Source organism: Ranitomeya imitator, chromosome 4, assembly GCF_032444005.1.
Source record: "Ranitomeya imitator isolate aRanImi1 chromosome 4, aRanImi1.pri, whole genome shotgun sequence".
In the NCBI taxonomy this organism is placed as follows: Eukaryota; Metazoa; Chordata; class Amphibia; order Anura; family Dendrobatidae; genus Ranitomeya; species Ranitomeya imitator.
The window spans coordinates 654,014,896-654,028,337 of record NC_091285.1 but is presented as its reverse complement, the minus strand read 5'-3'; the positions used below and the strand labels follow the sequence as shown (position 1 = coordinate 654,028,337).

At 40.5% G+C, this 13,442-nt stretch overlaps 11 non-coding genes across 11 annotated transcripts; 5 read left to right on the top strand and 6 right to left on the bottom strand.

Moving 5' to 3' along the window:
- Positions 1–157: 157 nt before the first annotated feature.
- Positions 158–229, bottom strand: TRNAE-CUC (transfer RNA glutamic acid (anticodon CUC)). The gene has a single exon. It is a non-coding gene; the product is annotated as a tRNA-Glu (tRNA).
- Positions 230–1,848: 1,619 nt separating this feature from the next.
- On the bottom strand, positions 1,849–1,920 carry TRNAE-CUC (transfer RNA glutamic acid (anticodon CUC)). Its single transcript has one exon. It is a non-coding gene; the product is annotated as a tRNA-Glu (tRNA).
- A 1,617-nt stretch (positions 1,921–3,537) lies between these two features.
- On the bottom strand, positions 3,538–3,609 carry TRNAE-CUC (transfer RNA glutamic acid (anticodon CUC)). Its single transcript has one exon. It is a non-coding gene; the product is annotated as a tRNA-Glu (tRNA).
- Positions 3,610–4,830: 1,221 nt separating this feature from the next.
- On the top strand, positions 4,831–4,903 carry TRNAM-CAU (transfer RNA methionine (anticodon CAU)). Its single transcript has one exon. It is a non-coding gene; the product is annotated as a tRNA-Met (tRNA).
- A 1,616-nt stretch (positions 4,904–6,519) lies between these two features.
- Positions 6,520–6,592, top strand: TRNAM-CAU (transfer RNA methionine (anticodon CAU)). Its single transcript has one exon. It is a non-coding gene; the product is annotated as a tRNA-Met (tRNA).
- Positions 6,593–8,218: 1,626 nt separating this feature from the next.
- TRNAM-CAU (transfer RNA methionine (anticodon CAU)) lies at positions 8,219–8,291 on the top strand. The gene has a single exon. It is a non-coding gene; the product is annotated as a tRNA-Met (tRNA).
- Positions 8,292–11,049: 2,758 nt separating this feature from the next.
- Positions 11,050–11,121, bottom strand: TRNAE-UUC (transfer RNA glutamic acid (anticodon UUC)). The gene has a single exon. It is a non-coding gene; the product is annotated as a tRNA-Glu (tRNA).
- Positions 11,122–11,433: 312 nt separating this feature from the next.
- Positions 11,434–11,505, bottom strand: TRNAE-UUC (transfer RNA glutamic acid (anticodon UUC)). The gene has a single exon. It is a non-coding gene; the product is annotated as a tRNA-Glu (tRNA).
- An 88-nt stretch (positions 11,506–11,593) lies between these two features.
- On the top strand, positions 11,594–11,666 carry TRNAM-CAU (transfer RNA methionine (anticodon CAU)). Its single transcript has one exon. It is a non-coding gene; the product is annotated as a tRNA-Met (tRNA).
- A 1,471-nt stretch (positions 11,667–13,137) lies between these two features.
- On the bottom strand, positions 13,138–13,209 carry TRNAE-UUC (transfer RNA glutamic acid (anticodon UUC)). The gene has a single exon. It is a non-coding gene; the product is annotated as a tRNA-Glu (tRNA).
- An 88-nt stretch (positions 13,210–13,297) lies between these two features.
- Positions 13,298–13,370, top strand: TRNAM-CAU (transfer RNA methionine (anticodon CAU)). Its single transcript has one exon. It is a non-coding gene; the product is annotated as a tRNA-Met (tRNA).
- The last annotated feature ends 72 nt before the right edge of the window (positions 13,371–13,442 follow it).

Here is a 13,442-nt window from a genome sequence, read left to right as displayed (position 1 = left end):
GATTTGAGCTATGAAACCAAACTCAGTCTTGCGCCAAAAGTCGCAATGAATGGACAAAAAGCTGGTGCTCAGCATTTTTGACGGTTAAGTCCAAATTGTACCTGAGATACGTTTGACTGAAAATAACGCATCAGTAGTTAGTACAGAAAAGGGTACTTTCCCATACCGGGAGTCGAACCCGGGCCGCCTGGGTGAGAACCAGGAATCCTAACCGCTAGACCATATGGGAAATGCTGCATAGCGGTATCAGTGACAATGTAAAAAAAAGAAGTTTACTACTTGACACAAGAAACTTCTGCAGTTCAATTTGCGCAACTTGCCTCGTTAACACAGTAGGAAGCAAATCCGTCTCATAAGCTAAAGGTTGAACTTTTGATGCTCAGAAGAGGCAGTGGCCCCTTGTTTTTTCAATCAATTCTGTCTCCATCTTTGCTAGAGAGCCACCGATTTTTCCCATTCAGTACCAAAACATAACCGATTGCAGCAAAGAGGAGAGCTCTAATAACAGACAGGGAAAAAAAGGGTTGCTGAGTCCCTTAAAACCTAGGAGTTAAAAGTGAGAAATAAGAATGGTTTGAGCGTTGACCTCAAATGGTATGTGGTGCAAATAAATAACCCAAAACTCTGGTGGTTGACATTTTTGCTGCATAGAGCAGTTCCAACCTAAACTGATTCCATCTACAAGGTTCGTGGCAGTTTTTGAATGTGCGTACATATGCCAAAGGAGGTCACTCCCATAGCAGGAATTGAACCAGTCAACCAGCGATGCTAGGTCCTTTTCCGCATGGGGCAAGCTTTACACTAACCAACAAGACAGGTTTAAAAAAAAAAAAAAAGAAGTTTTTTGCTTTGATTAAATAAATTTTACATTACTAAAGCTAAAACTTGCCACATGAACACCATAATTAGCATATCAGTTGGCAATCTGAAGAATATGAGTTTATTCCTCACACGTGGTACTACTCCCTCCTTTTCTCAGGAGACTGTGTTACCAACTCAGAACTTTCCCATTAATTTCTGAAATGTTTCCGATTGGAAAGAAAGTAGGAGCCCTAATGACAGACAGAACACATGGATTGTTGGGCCCCTAACACTTTGGAGTAAAAAGGTGTAGTTGAGAATGAGTTAAGCTATGAAACAAAATTAAATCTTGTGCAAAAGGTCAGAATGAATGAAAAATACCCTGGTGTTCAGCATTTTTGACTGCAAAGTGCAAATTCTATCTGAAGTACTTTTATTTGCAAAACACATTTCAGTCTTTGAATGTTGGCAGTAGTACAGAAAAAAAGTGAATTCCCATACCGGGAGTCGATCCCGGGCCGCCTGGGTGAAAACCAGGAATCCTAACCGCTAGACCATATGGGAATAGATACCTTCAAGCTCATTGACAATATGAAAAAAATAAGTTTTGTGCCTTGCACAAGAAGTGTCTGCAGATTAGCTTGTGTGTCTTGCCTCGTTAGCGCAGTAGGTAGCGCGTCAGTCTCATAATCTGAAGTTCGTGAGTTCGATCCTCACACGGGGCAGCATATTCCTCTTTTCTTAAGAGATATTGTCCCCAATTTAGAACTTTCCCTTTCAGTTCTAAAACGATTCTGATAATTAAGGAATTGTGAGCCCAAATGACAGACAGTAGAAATGGGTTGTTGAGTCTCTTAACACCTTTGGTGTAAAAAGAGGTAGTTGGGAATGATTTGAGCTATGAAACCAAACTCAGTCTTGCGCCAAAAGTCGCAATGAATGGACAAAAAGCTGGTGCTCAGCATTTTTGACGGTTAAGTCCAAATTGTACCTGAGATACGTTTGACTGAAAATAACGCATCAGTAGTTAGTACAGAAAAGGGTACTTTCCCATACCGGGAGTCGAACCCGGGCCGCCTGGGTGAGAACCAGGAATCCTAACCGCTAGACCATATGGGAAATGATGCATCGCGGTATCAGTGACAATGTAAAAAAAGAAGTTTACTACTTGACACAAGAAACTTCTGCAGTTCAATTTGCGCAACTTGCCTCGTTAACACAGTAGGAAGCAAATCCGTCTCATAAGCTAAAGGTTGAACTTTTGATGCTCAGAAGAGGCAGTGGCCCCTTGTTTTTTCAATCAATTCTGTCTCCATCTTTGCTAGAGAGCCACCGATTTTTCCCATTCAGTACCAAAACATAACCGATTGCAGCAAAGAGGAGAGCTCTAATAACAGACAGGGAAAAAAAGGGTTGCTGAGTCCCTTAAAACCTAGGAGTTAAAAGTGAGAAATAAGAATGGTTTGAGCGTTGACCTCAAATGGTATGTGGTGCAAATAAATAACCCAAAACTCTGGTGGTTGACATTTTTGCTGCATAGAGCAGTTCCAACCTAAACTGATTCCATCTACAAGGTTCGTGGCAGTTTTTGAATGTGCGTACATATGCCAAAGGAGGTCACTCCCATAGCAGGAATTGAACCAGTCAACCAGCGATGCTAGGTCCTTTTCCGCATGGGGCAAGCTTTACACTAACCAACAAGACAGGTTTAAAAAAAAAAAAAAGAAGTTTTTTGCTTTGATTAAATAAATTTTACATTACTAAAGCTAAAACTTGCCACATGAACACCATAATTAGCATATCAGTTGGCAATCTGAAGAATATGAGTTTATTCCTCACACGTGGTACTACTCCCTCCTTTTCTCAGGAGACTGTGTTACCAACTCAGAACTTTCCCATTAATTTCTGAAATGTTTCCGATTGGAAAGGAAGTAGGAGCCCTAATGACAGACAGAGCACATGGATTGTTGGGCCCCTAACACTTTGGAGTAAAAAGGTGTAGTTGAGAATGAGTTAAGCTATGAAACAAAATTAAATCTTGTGCAAAAGGTCAGAATGAATGAAAAATACCCTGGTGTTCAGCATTTTTGACTGCAAAGTGCAAATTCTATCTGAAGTACTTTTATTTGCAAAACACATTTCAGTCTTTGAATGTTGGCAGTAGTACAGAAAAAAAGTGAATTCCCATACCGGGAGTCGAACACGGGCCGCCTGGGTGAAAACCAGGAATCCTAACCGCTAGACCATATGGGAATAGATACCTTCAAGCTCATTGACAATATGAAAAAAATAAGTTTCGTGCCTTGCACAAGAAGTGTCTGCAGATTAGCTTGTGTGTCTTGACTCGTTAGCGCAGTAGGTAGCGTGTCAGTCTCATAATCTGAAGGTCGTGAGTTCGATCCTCACACGGGGCAGCATATTCCTCTTTTCTTAAGAGATATTGTCCCCAATTTAGAACTTTCCCTTTCAGTTCTAAAACGATTCTGATAATTAAGGAATTGTGAGCCCAAATGACAGACAGTAGAAATGGGTTGTTGAGTCTCTTAACACCTTTGGTGTAAAAAGAGGTAGTTGGGAATGATTTGAGCTATGAAACCAAACTCAGTCTTGCGCCAAAAGTCGCACTGAATGGACAAAAAGCTGGCGCTCAGCATTTTTGACGGTTAAGTCCAAATTGTACCTGAGATACATTTGACTGAAAATAACGCATCAGTAGTTAGTACAGAAAAGGGTACTTTCCCATACCGGGAGTCGAACCCGGGCCGCCTGGGTGAGAACCAGGAATCCTAACCGCTAGACCATATGGGAAATGATGCATAGCGGTATCAGTGACAATGTAAAAAAAAGAAGTTTACTACTTGACACAAGAAACTTCTGCAGTTCAATTTGCGCAACTTGCCTCGTTAACACAGTAGGAAGCAAATCCGTCTCATAAGCTAAAGGTTGAACTTTTGATGCTCAGAAGAGGCACTGGCCCCTTGTTTTTTCAATCAATTCTGTCTCCATCCTTGCTAGAGAGCCACCGATTTTTCCCATTCAGTACCAAAACATAACCGATTGCAGCAAAGAGGAGAGCTCTAATAACAGACAGGGAAAAAAAGGGTTGCTGAGTCCCTTAAAACCTAGGAGTTAAAAGTGAGAAATAAGAATGGTTTGAGCGTTGACCTCAAATGGTATGTGGTGCAAATAAATAACCCAAAACTCTGGTGGTTGACATTTTTGCTGCATAGAGCAGTTCCAACCTAAACTGATTCCATCTACAAGGTTCGTGGCAGTTTTTGAATGTGCGTACATATGCCAAAGGAGGTCACTCCCATAGCAGGAATTGAACCAGTCAACCAGCGATGCTAGGTCCTTTTCCGCATGGGGCAAGCTTTACACTAACCAACAAGACAGGTTTTAAAAAAAAAAAGAAGTTTTTTGCTTTGATTAAATAAATTTTACATTACTAAAGCTAAAACTTGCCACATGAACACCATAATTAGCATATCAGTTGGCAATCTGAAGAATATGAGTTTATTCCTCACACGTGGTACTACTCCCTCCTTTTCTCAGGAGACTGTGTTACCAACTCAGAACTTTCCCATTAATTTCTGAAATGTTTCCGATTGGAAAGGAAGTAGGAGCCCTAATGACAGACAGAACACATGGATTGTTGGGCCCCTAACACTTTGGAGTAAAAAGTTGTAGTTGAGAATGAGTTAAGCTATGAAACAAAATTAAATCTTGTGCAAAAGGTCAGAATGAATGAAAAATACCCTGGTGTTCAGCATTTTTGACTGCAAAGTGCAAATTCTATCTGAAGTACTTTTATTTGCAAAACACATTTCAGTCTTTGAATGTTGGCAGTAGTACAGAAAAAAAGTGAATTCCCATACCGGGAGTCGAACACGGGCCGCCTGGGTGAAAACCAGGAATCCTAACCGCTAGACCATATGGGAATAGATACCTTCAAGCTCATTGACAATATGAAAAAAATAAGTTTCGTGCCTTGCACAAGAAGTGTCTGCAGATTAGCTTGTGTGTCTTGCCTCGTTAGCGCAGTAGGTAGCGCGTCAGTCTCATAATCTGAAGGTCGTGAGTTCGATCCTCACACGGGGCAGCATATTCCTCTTTTCTTAAGAGATATTGTCCCCAATTTAGAACTTTCCCTTTCAGTTCTAAAACGATTCTGATAATTAAGGAATTGTGAGCCCAAATGACAGACAGTACAAATGGGTTGTTGAGTCTCTTAACACCTTTGGTGTAAAAAGAGGTAGTTGGGAATGATTTGAGCTATGAAACCAAACTCAGTCTTGCGCCAAAAGTCGCAATGAATGGACAAAAAGCTGGTGCTCAGCATTTTTGACGGTTAAGTCCAAATTGTACTTGAGATACGTTTGACTGAAAATAACGCATCAGTAGTTAGTACAGAAAAGGGTACTTTCCCATACCGGGAATCAAACCCGGGCCGCCTGGGTGAGAACCAGGAATCCTAACCGCTAGACCATATGGGAAATGACGCATAGCGGTATCAGTGACAATGTAAAAAAAAGAAGTTTACTACATGACACAAGAAACTTCTGCAGTTCAATTTGCGCAACTTGCCTCGTTAACACAGTAGGAAGCAAATCCGTCTCATAAGCTAAAGGTTGAACTTTTGATGCTCAGAAGAGGCACTGGCCCCTTGTTTTTTCAATCAATTCTGTCTCCATCTTTGCTAGAGAGCCACCGATTTTTCCCATTCAGTACCAAAACATAACCGATTGCAGCAAAGAGGAGAGCTCTAATAACAGACAGGGAAAAAAAGGGTTGCTGAGTCCCTTAAAACCTAGGAGTTAAAAGTGAGAAATAAGAATGGTTTGAGCGTTGACCTCAAATGGTATGTGGTGCAAATAAATAACCCCAAACTCTGGTGGTTGACATTTTTGCTGCATAGAGCAGTTCCAACCTAAACTGATTCCATCTACAAGGTTCGTGGCAGTTTTTGAATGTGCGTACATATGCCAAAGGAGGTCACTCCCATAGCAGGAATTGAACCAGTCAACCAGCGATGCTAGGTCCTTTTCCGCATGGGGCAAGCTTTACACTAACCAACAAGACAGGTTTTTAAAAAAAAAAAAAAGTTTTTTGCTTTGATTAAATAAATTTTACATTACTAAAGCTAAAACTTGCCACATGAACACCATAATTAGCATATCAGTTGGCAATCTGAAGAATATGAGTTTATTCCTCACACGTGGTACTACTCCCTCCTTTTCTCAGGAGACTGTGTTACCAACTCAGAACTTTCCCATTAATTTCTGAAATGTTTCCGATTGGAAAGGAAGTAGGAGCCCTAATGACAGACAGAACACATGGATTGTTGGGCCCCTAACACTTTGGAGTAAAAAGGTGTAGTTGAGAATGAGTTAAGCTATGAAACAAAATTAAATCTTGTGCAAAAGGTCAGAATGAATGAAAAATACCCTGGTGTTCAGCATTTTTGACTGCAAAGTGCAAATTCTGTCTGAAGTACTTTTATTTGCAAAACACATTTCAGTCTTTGAATGTTGGCAGTAGTACAGAAAAAAAGTGAATTCCCATACCGGGAGTCAAACCCGGGCCGCCTGGGTGAAAACCAGGAATCCTAACCGCTAGACCATATGGGAATAGATACCTTCAAGCTCATTGACAATATGAAAAAAATAAGTTTCGTGCCTTGCACAAGAAGTGTCTGCAGATTAGCTTGTGTGTCTTGCCTCGTTAGCGCAGTAGGTAGCGCGTCAGTCTCATAATCTGAAGGTCGTGAGTTCGATCCTCACACGGGGCAGCATATTCCTCTTTTCTTAAGAGATATTGTCCCCAATTTAGAACTTTCCCTTTCAGTTCTAAAACGATTCTGATAATTAAGGAATTGTGAGCCCAAATGACAGACAGTACAAATGGGTTTTTGAGTCTCTTAACACCTTTGGTGTAAAAAGAGGTAGTTGGGAATGATTTGAGCTATGAAACCAAACTCAGTCTTGCGCCAAAAGTCGCAATGAATGGACAAAAAGCTGGTGCTCAGCATTTTTGACGGTTAAGTCCAAATTGTACTTGAGATACGTTTGACTGAAAATAACGCATCAGTAGTTAGTACAGAAAAGGGTACTTTCCCATACCGGGAGTCAAACACGGGCCGCCTGGGTGAGAACCAGGAATCCTAACCGCTAGACCATATGGGAAATGATGCATAGCGGTATCAGTGACAATGTAAAAAAAAGAAGTTTACTACTTGACACAAGAAACTTCTGCAGTTCAATTTGCGCAACTTGCCTCGTTAACACAGTAGGAAGCAAATCCGTCTCATAAGCTAAAGGTTGAACTTTTGATGCTCAGAAGAGGCACTGGCCCCTTGTTTTTTCAATCAATTCTGTCTCCATCTTTGCTAGAGAGCCACCGATTTTTCCCATTCAGTACCAAAACATAACCGATTGCAGCAAAGAGGAGAGCTCTAATAACAGACAGGGAAAAAAAGGGTTGCTGAGTCCCTTAAAACCTAGGAGTTAAAAGTGAGAAATAAGAATGGTTTGAGCGTTGACCTCAAATGGTATGTGGTGCAAATAAATAACCCCAAACTCTGGTGGTTGACATTTTTGCTGCATAGAGCAGTTCCAACCTAAACTGATTCCATCTACAAGGTTCGTGGCAGTTTTTGAATGTGCGTACATATGCCAAAGGAGGTCACTCCCATAGCAGGAATTGAACCAGTCAACCAGCGATGCTAGGTCCTTTTCCGCATGGGGCAAGCTTTACACTAACCAACAAGACAGGTTTTAAAAAAAAAAAAAAAAAAAAAAAAAGTTTTTTGCTTTGATTAAATAAATTTTACATTACTAAAGCTAAAACTTGCCACATGAACACCATAATTAGCATATCAGTTGGCAATCTGAAGAATATGAGTTTATTCCTCACACGTGGTACTACTCCCTCCTTTTCTCAGGAGACTGTGTTACCAACTCAGAACTTTCCCATTAATTTCTGAAATGTTTCCGATTGGAAAGGAAGTAGGAGCCCTAATGACAGACAGAACACATGGATTGTTGGGCCCCTAACACTTTGGAGTAAAAAGGTGTAGTTGAGAATGAGTTAAGCTATGAAACAAAATTAAATCTTGTGCAAAAGGTCAGAATGAATGAAAAATACCCTGGTGTTCAGCATTTTTGACTGCAAAGTGCAAATTCTGTCTGAAGTACTTTTATTTGCAAAACACATTTCAGTCTTTGAATGTTGGCAGTAGTACAGAAAAAAAGTGAATTCCCATACCGGGAGTCAAACCCGGGCCGCCTGGGTGAAAACCAGGAATCCTAACCGCTAGACCATATGGGAATAGATACCTTCAAGCTCATTGACAATATGAAAAAAATAAGTTTCGTGCCTTGCACAAGAAGTGTCTGCAGATTAGCTTGTGTGTCTTGCCTCGTTAGCGCAGTAGGTAGCGCGTCAGTCTCATAATCTGAAGGTCGTGAGTTCGATCCTCACACGGGGCAGCATATTCCTCTTTTCTTAAGAGATATTGTCCCCAATTTAGAACTTTCCCTTTCAGTTCTAAAACGATTCTGATAATTAAGGAATTGTGAGCCCAAATGACAGACAGTACAAATGGGTTGTTGAGTCTCTTAACACCTTTGGTGTAAAAAGAGGTAGTTGGGAATGATTTGAGCTATGAAACCAAACTCAGTCTTGCGCCAAAAGTCGCAATGAATGGACAAAAAGCTGGTGCTCAGCATTTTTGACGGTTAAGTCCAAATTGTACTTGAGATACGTTTGACTGAAAATAACGCATCAGTAGTTAGTACAGAAAAGGGTACTTTCCCATACCGGGAGTCAAACACGGGCCGCCTGGGTGAGAACCAGGAATCCTAACCGCTAGACCATATGGGAAATGATGCATAGCGGTATCAGTGACAATGTAAAAAAAAGAAGTTTACTACTTGACACAAGAAACTTCTGCAGTTCAATTTGCGCAACTTGCCTCGTTAACACAGTAGGAAGCAAATCCGTCTCATAAGCTAAAGGTTGAACTTTTGATGCTCAGAAGAGGCACTGGCCCCTTGTTTTTTCAATCAATTCTGTCTCCATCTTTGCTAGAGAGCCACCGATTTTTCCCATTCAGTACCAAAACATAACCGATTGCAGCAAAGAGGAGAGCTCTAATAACAGACAGGGAAAAAAAGGGTTGCTGAGTCCCTTAAAACCTAGGAGTTAAAAGTGAGAAATAAGAATGGTTTGAGCGTTGACCTCAAATGGTATGTGGTGCAAATAAATAACCCAAAACTCTGGTGGTTGACATTTTTGCTGCATAGAGCAGTTCCAACCTAAACTGATTCCATCTACAAGGTTCGTGGCAGTTTTTGAATGTGCGTACATATGCCAAAGGAGGTCACTCCCATAGCAGGAATTGAACCAGTCAACCAGCGATGCTAGGTCCTTTTCCGCATGGGGCAAGCTTTACACTAACCAACAAGACAGGTTTAAAAAAAAAAAAAAAAAAAAAAAAAGAAGTTTTTTGCTTTGATTAACCCTCCGTCACATACAATATTCGGACTAACGAGTTCACATACAATGTGCCTGTCAGGCGCCTGCTGGAAAAATACCTATAATATCTAATGTTTGCAATATCAGTGCTCTAAAAGTGATCAGTGACCTTCATAGGGATGTAATAAAAGAGACTACACATAATCAGTTGCAAAAAAAAAAACATTTACTTAACATAAAACTAATAACTATGAAATACAAACTTTTCAAAACTCCCGCCAAATAGTCCCCAGTTCGACTCTCTCAAAAAAATGTACAAAGAAAATTTTTGAACACAAACTTAATTTTAAGGTACCTTAAGTACTATTAAAAACATATTCAATCAGAAGTAGATGCTGAGGTTTCCCCAGAAAAGTCACACTTGCAGAGCAAATAGCAAGAATTACACACCATTTTTGCATGTGTCAGGCAAATTACTTTATGACATTTGAGACATTCATAATTTGAAAGCCTTCTGGTTCCGCTTTCCGTTTGGCAGGTGGTGCATCTCCTTCTTTTGTGAGGTGGTGCAGATGGTGACTTTTCACCATCATCTTCTGGGCGGAACCTTTTGGACTGAACTTGAAGGCGAGAGGGGATACCGATTGTTTTCACGCTTCTCCTGCGTAGCTCTCCAAGTACTAGTTCATGGGCCAATTTTTTCAGATACAATCGTCTACGGAGTGGTTCAAGCTTGTTTTCAAGATAAATTGTCACCATCTTGCTCTGTTTCAGAATCCAGGACACATTCTTCCACCTCATCATGAGAATCAATCTCACTTTCATCTCCTAAATCCTCATTCAGTGTGAGGTCTCTATCATCTAACAGCATGTTTGTTACTTCCTCAACATCAAGTTGTTTGGATAAATTGTACATTTTCCTCTCCATTTCAGCAGATAATCTGAAGCAAGAGAAGGAATATGTTAGGGAACTACTGTATATGCCTGAGCAGCACACTTTCTTTTATAAAATCTCCCTTATTTCTATGAAATATCCTCACATTTTGTGCTATACATTCATAAAACAAGCTAAATAAACTATTGTGATGAATAAAAACATAAAATACCAACCTTACTGAATGTGACGTATTCACATACAATGAGCCTGAGAGATCTGTGCAGCTATATCCTCTCCCCTGAAGCTCTGAAATCCAACTGTGATATCAGGTTTCACAGACCTTCAAGAGACAGGAGACTACCTGAAGGGAGGGGGTTTCCTCACAATCTGGTGAGGAAGGAGAAATGAAAGTAAAAGAGAAGCGCCTGTCAGATCAGTTGTATGTGACGGAGGGTTAAATAAATTTTACATTACTAAAGCTAAAACTTTCCACATGAACACCATAATTAGCATATCAGTTGGCAATCTGAAGAATATGAGTTTATTCCTCACATGTGGTACTACTCCCTCCTTTTCTCAGGAGACTGTGTTACCAACTCAGAACTTTCCCATTAATTTCTGAAATGTTTCCGATTGGAAATGAAGTAGGAGCCCTAATGACAGACAGAACACATGGATTGTTGGGCCCCTAACACTTTGGAGTAAAAAGGTGTAGTTGAGAATGAGTTAAGCTATGAAACAAAATTAAATCTTGTGCAAAAGGTCAGAATGAATGAAAAATACCCTGGTGTTCAGCATTTTTGACTGCAAAGTGCAAATTCTATCTGAAGTACTTTTATTTGCAAAACACATTTCAGTCTTTGAATGTTGGCAGTAGTACAGAAAAAAGTGAATTCCCATACCGGGAGTCGAACCCGGGCCGCCTGGGTGAAAACCAGGAATCCTAACCGCTAGACCATATGGGAATAGATACCTTCAAGCTCAGAACTTTCCCATTAATTTCTGAAATGTTTCCGATTGGAAATGAAGTAGGAGCCCTAATGACAGACAGAACACATGGATTGTTGGGCCCCTAACACTTTGGAGTAAAAAGGTGTAGTTGAGAATGAGTTAAGCTATGAAACAAAATTAAATCTTGTGCAAAAGGTCAGAATGAATGAAAAATACCCTGGTGTTCAGCATTTTTGACTGCAAAGTGCAAATTCTATCTGAAGTACTTTTATTTGCAAAACACATTTCAGTCTTTGAATGTTGGCAGTAGTACAGAAAAAAGTGAATTCCCATACCGGGAGTCGAACCCGGGCCGCCTGGGTGAAAACCAGGAATCCTAACCGCTAGACCATATGGGAATAGATACCTTCAAGCTCGTTGACAATATGAAAAAAATAAGTTTCGTGCCTTGCACAAGAAGTGTCTGCAGATTAGCTTGTGTGTCTTGCCTCGTTAGCGCAGTAGGTAGCGCGTCAGTCTCATAATCTGAAGGTCGTGAGTTCGATCCTCACACGGGGCAGCATATTCCTCTTTTCTTAAGAGATATTGTCCCCAATTTAGAACTTTCCCTTTCAGTTCTAAAACGATTCTGATAATTAAGGAATTGTGAGCCCAAATGACAGACAGTACAAATGGGTTGTTGAGTCTCTTAACACCTTTGGTGTAAAAAGAGGTAGTTGGGAATGATTTGAGCTATGAAACCAAACTCAGTCTTGCGCCAAAAGTCGCAATGAATGGACAAAAAGCTGGTGCTCAGCATTTTTGACGGTTAAGTCCAAATTGTACCTGAGATACGTTTGACTGAAAATAACGCATCAGTAGTTAGTACAGAAAAGGGTACTTTCCCATACCGGGAGGCGAACCCGGGCCGCCTGGGTGAGAACCAGGAATCCTAACCGCTAGACCATATGGGAAATGATGCATAGCGGTATCAGTGACAATGTAAAAAAAAGAAGTTTACTACTTGACACAAGAAACTTCTGCAGTTCAATTTGCGCAACTTGCCTCGTTAACACAGTAGGAAGCAAATCCGTCTCATAAGCTAAAGGTTGAACTTTTGATGCTCAGAAGAGGCACTGGCCCCTTGTTTTTTCAATCAATTCTGTCTCCATCTTTGCTAGAGAGCCACCGATTTTTCCCATTCAGTACCAAAACATAACCGATTGCAGCAAAGAGGAGAGCTCTAATAACAGACAGGGAAAAAAGGGTTGCTGAGTCCCTTAAAACCTAGGAGTTACAAGTGAGAAATAAGAATGGTTTGAGCGTTGACCTCAAATGGTATGTGGTGCAAATAAATAACCCAAAACTCTGGTGGTTGACATTTTTGCTGCATAGAGCAGTTCCAACCTAAACTGATTCCATCTACAAGGTTTGTGGCAGTTTTTGAATGTGCGTACATATGCCAAAGGAGGTCACTCCCATAGCAGGAATTGAACCAGTCAACCAGCGATGCTAGGTCCTTTTCCGCATGGGGCAAGCTTTACACTAACCAACAAGACAGGTTTAAAAAAAAAAAAAAAAAAAAAAAAAAAAAAGAAGTTTTTTGCTTTGATTAAATCAATTTTACATTACTAAAGCTAAAACTTTCCACATGAACACCATAATTAGCATATCAGTTGGCAATCTGAAGAATATGAGTTTATTCCTCACATGTGGTACTACTCCCTCCTTTTCTCAGGAGACTGTGTTACCAACTCAGAACTTTCCCATTAATTTCTGAAATGTTTCCGATTGGAAATGAAGTAGGAGCCCTAATGACAGACAGAACACATGGATTGTTGGGCCCCTAACACTTTGGAGTAAAAAGGTGTAGTTGAGAATGAGTTAAGCTATGAAACAAAATTAAATCTTGTGCAAAAGGTCAGAATGAATGAAAAATACCCTGGTGTTCAGCATTTTTGACTGCAAAGTGCAAATTCTATCTGAAGTACTTTTATTTGCAAAACACATTTCAGTCTTTGAATGTTGGCAGTAGTACAGAAAAAAGTGAATTCCCATACCGGGAGTCGAACCCGGGCCGCCTGGGTGAAAACCAGGAATCCTAACCGCTAGACCATATGGGAATAGATACCTTCAAGCTCGTTGACAATATGAAAAAAATAAGTTTCGTGCCTTGCACAAGAAGTGTCTGCAGATTAGCTTGTGTGTCTTGCCTCGTTAGCGCAGTAGGTAGCGCGTCAGTCTCATAATCTGAAGGTCGTGAGTTCGATCCTCACACGGGGCAGCATATTCTTCTTTTCTTAAGAGATATTGTCCCCAATTTAGAACTTTCCCTTTCAGTTCTAAAACGATTCTG